Source organism: Emydura macquarii, unplaced genomic scaffold (genome assembly GCF_026122565.2).
Source record: "Emydura macquarii macquarii isolate MOO-44397 ecotype Brisbane River unplaced genomic scaffold, CSIRO-AGI_Emac_v2 contig_450, whole genome shotgun sequence".
Classification (NCBI taxonomy): Eukaryota; Metazoa; Chordata; order Testudines; family Chelidae; genus Emydura; species Emydura macquarii.
The window spans coordinates 12,422,535-12,426,887 of record NW_027130587.1 but is presented as its reverse complement, the minus strand read 5'-3'; the positions used below and the strand labels follow the sequence as shown (position 1 = coordinate 12,426,887).

The following is a 4,353-nucleotide window of genomic DNA, read 5'->3' as shown; positions in this document are numbered from 1 at the left end:
TGATTGAAAAAATGTCACCAAAACACAAAGAAGACTTGTAGATTGTTTTCTAACTTTTATTCAGAAAACTCAGATGATGTTTATCTTCACTTGTCATGTGATCAGAGATAACCCCAGGATTAAGGAATTATCTATCCAGACAATGGGTGTCTGATTTTTAAACAAGCTAACTCCACAACTGAGTGATTTTATAACGCAAATCAGGTACCTGTGCCCACAAATGACCTTAATTAGCCATTTGAGACTACGATTACCTAATTTACATGTACATCCATAGTATTTGCATGCCCAAATTACCAGCATAATTGCACACATATTTTACAAGCAGAACTGAATGCTTAACTAGTTTAAAAACCATGTGCATGCGTATGTATGTGGCTTTACTGTACTTTTTATTAACAGAGCTTTGCATGACACTGATAGTGTTAACTTCATTTTAAAAACTAAAAAGCGTGAAGATGGTAGGAATAATTTTGGAAATATGCAATGGAAGATTTTTATTTATGTATTGGAATTATAGACTGTATATGACACTAATCAAACACTGCAGTTTTGTCACAAATGAATGCAATTATCTCCTCACAGTGGAGTTTGTTACAGCATTGCTTTAAAATGGGAAGATAAGAACTTCTAATGGATTGTGCCTTAATGTATGGAAATAAATGAAAGTACATGCAAACCTGAAATCTACTTTTTTCTGTTGGAGGATATTGGCAGGCGTGTTATTGAAGGGAATGTTTAAATATAAGACACATTGTTTTTGTCATGATAGTTTTATAACAGGTCTGGTAGTCCAATGAAAAATATTTTACCTACTAAATTGATTTAGCCGTCCCAAATGTCAGTTGAAAGTTCATGATTTCATATCAGTCAAGTGCTGTTCAGCTGGCCCAAGTGACAGGGTTCATGAGGATTTCTAATTGGTAAGAGAGGATAGATATTTACTTCTTGCAACTAAGTTGAGCACCAATTTCCTCAGCAAAATCAGAGATAGCAGCAAAATTGTATGGCTGAAACAGACAACTTGATTTTACTGAGGCTATTACTCTGAGATAAGTACACAAGCTCTTAAATTAGGAAAGCAGAAAGACAAGATGCATACAAACATTACATAAGTCTGGATGCTGATGTACTATGACATAACATGCAAAATAAGCACAATTGGCTCCAAGTATACCCCATCATAGGTCACACCCACAGATAGCAGAAATGTTAAATGAGCACTTTTATTCATTTTAGATCTTCTATGCCCCCACCTTTCCCCTCAGTTTTTGAAAAAATTGTATTTTGGCCTCATATTCACTGACAGTTCTCTTTTAAGCACAATTGAAAGAGAACTTCCACCAGCAACTTACTTAAATGGTATATAGTGTGTCATGCTGGGATTTTAGTTCCTTATAAGAACTATAGCTAGCTGTCTGAATAGTACTAAGTGAATTTCTTAATAGATGGAAATAAATCTCCACAGTTTAAACTTTGTCAAGGACACTGTGTTTGATTCTAGGTCTCACAGTGTCACCAAAAACAAAAAACTTACAACCTTTGTAGGAATGGCATTCCACAGTATTGGTACCAAAGGAGGTTGTACTTTGCAATGCAGCAGAAATGAGTCTAACACATCACTGAAGTACAAAGGAGACAACAGCTGAATGGTGACTCACCCTATGAGCCAGATTTACAGATGCTAGATAAAGCTGTACTTCAAAGGTGAGCAGCAAAGTTTATATGAAGTCCTCTGCCAGTGCAAGACCAATAAAATAGGACTGATAAGCTAATGAAACACTATTTGTAGCTGGGCCTTTGTCCTTAAGCTCTAAAGAGAATCTGCAGCTTCTGAATCACCATGGGATCAAAAAAAAAAAATACAAAAATCGGAAGATCCTAGCCACAAAATGCAAGCTGTTCAATCAAGGCAAAGAAAGAAAGAAATTCACTCGTTTGCATGAGCCATTTATGACTTGACAAGGGCTCAGTAGCCTTCGCTATAACCACTCTGGGATAAATAGAGGCTATGAAATGTTTGTACCAAAATGCAAAACATCTTGAAAGTAATGTGATTGCATATTCTTTATGAACTTGAAAATGGGCTGACTTCAGTCAAAAATTCCAGTAGGTTGGGTGAAGACTTTGCACAAGATGGGGTCCATTTGCCAGGTCCTCAATGGTAGAACTCATTCCTCTTCTTAGACTGCTAGACCCCAGATTTGCCAATCCTCCATTGTGCTACAAGACTCATTGAGTACTGTGGGTTAGCAACAAGACTATCATCCATCTTTTACATTTCATTTTCCCATGCTTTTTAATTATGGGCAACAATTGTTTCCCTAGAACATCTCTTCCTTAATAGGTGGGATGTAATGGTTTTGTGGTAAAGTGATGCTCTTGTTTTCAGGAAGGCCACTCTTAATATCTTTAAAATATTCATAAATATTATCTGTTGAAAAACCTTTGTCTCTCTAACTGCCACACAGTGTCCTGCTTGCAAGCATATGTTACTCACTGCTGCTGACACAGGCCAGAATATCCCTTACTGGAGGAGACTCAGCAGCAAAACAGAGAATGGCAAATGCTGCCTCCTCTGGCTGATGAATGGCAGATATGGGCCTCGAAGTGAGATGAAAATGTCACCCGACCCACTTCGGTATGGTGAAACGACACACATAAGGCAGAGAGTCTGCACAGAAATGCCTACCTGGACCTGCTCTAAGAGATTAATACTCACCTAGCTCTAAGTAAGGTATAAATTCTGGTGACACATATTGTCATAACTAGCTGTCCATATACATACACAGGGAAAATTAAGTTCTAGCAACGGCTCACCATTCAATTTAATGAGTCAATGGGCATGTCCACCTGTGTCATTATCTCTCTCACCATCATATATCACATAAAGTTAGGATTTCCTCATCTTCTCACTCACCAGTAAATAGTGGCTTCTCTTATGGTTTAAAGCAGGGCTTATTCCTAAAGCTGTGCAAAATTCCCCATTGAATAGGTTTTTTGCACAGAATTTAATGTAAAAGGCTCTTGTAATATGTTTTGCAGGAATTCACAACCCTTGGAATTAGTTTCAAAATCACAACTGCTACACAGGTGTGATCCCTGTGGAAACAGTTTAATGCAGAATCAGTGAAAATAGGCATTCAGAATCAGTCCCAGCTTGGCAGTTGTTACCTCAGGATATGAGCCAGACAGCTTCTTGTTACACTGCCTCTGCCTCCCCAGACAAAAATTGTGCCACTCTGGTCATCCAAGTTGACTCCTGCCAAGCAGCCAAACTGGCCACTTGCTCAAAGGTGTGGAAGAAGGCCTCACAGTCGTCTTGTAGTTCCAACTTCACCAACCTAGCACCAGCCAACCTGAGCTACCCTCTCCAGGATCAACAAAACTCCCTGGAGCCCACTTTTCAATGTACTTCAGGTACCTCTTTTGTTGCTGGCATTGGGCCTCCTCTGATTTTGTCCATCCTGGAGAAGTACAGGGGTCTGTTACTGTTGTGCCACCAACAGGCAGGCAATCTCCTCCATCCTGTTTCTTCTCAGTAAAAAAAAAAGCAAGAGAGGGTTCCCCCCAGACAAACCTTGCCAGCTATCACGTCTGGTACTGCTGTTTCTGTAGCTGCTTTTGTTTTCTCTTCAGCTGCCTCTATTTTCTCACAGTTCCAGGGGTCAAGTGCCTTCCCTCATTCTCCATCACATTTAGGTCGCTGGCTTGTCTCCCCAGCCCAGAAGGATTGATGCCATGTCCAAAGTCTGGGTCAGATTCTTTTTCTCATGGCTTCATTCATTGGTGACACCAACAATCTCCAGCAAAACCCCAGAATAAACAGTTCAGCATAAATCCAACAGCTAAACCCAGTTCTTTCTCTTGACTCAGCAGCTTCCTATCAGAGCCTCCCTACTCCCCGCAGCTCTCTGCCCCAACTAAGCCACTTGCTGGCTTTTATAATCACCTGATCCTTAGTTGATCAGCCTCACCTGGAAGGTAGCTGATGTATTGCAAATGAAGCTAGGTCCAGCTCCCCTTAAAGGGCCAGACACCCTGTGACAGTATGTGTAGTAATGACCCTTAATAGATTTTTAATATCCCTTTTACAGGCACAGAGAGTTTAAGAAATTTCCTCAAATTCAAACAGAATCAGTGATAGAAGCCAGAACAGAACCCAGAGGTCTTGAGTTCCAGCCCACTTTTCTAACCAATGCCATCTTTGCCTAAGTTCTAAACAATATTTCTGACATAAATAATCTCTGAGTTTCTATGAGCCAAACCAAGAATGTTTATTGGAGACCTGTAGGTACTTCCAAACTCTGCTTAAACACAAATGTGGGGAAAGAGCTAAAATGACTAGTACAA

At 39.8% G+C, this 4,353-nt stretch overlaps 1 long non-coding RNA gene across 1 annotated transcript; it reads right to left on the bottom strand.

Moving 5' to 3' along the window:
- Positions 1 to 375: 375 nt before the first annotated feature.
- LOC137146443 (uncharacterized) lies at positions 376 to 3,900 on the bottom strand. The gene is made up of 2 exons (XR_010917940.1): positions 3,175 to 3,900; positions 376 to 916 (listed from the first exon to the last, which is right to left on the bottom strand). It is a non-coding gene; the product is annotated as an uncharacterized lncRNA (long non-coding RNA).
- Between the last annotated feature and the right edge of the window lie 453 nt (positions 3,901 to 4,353).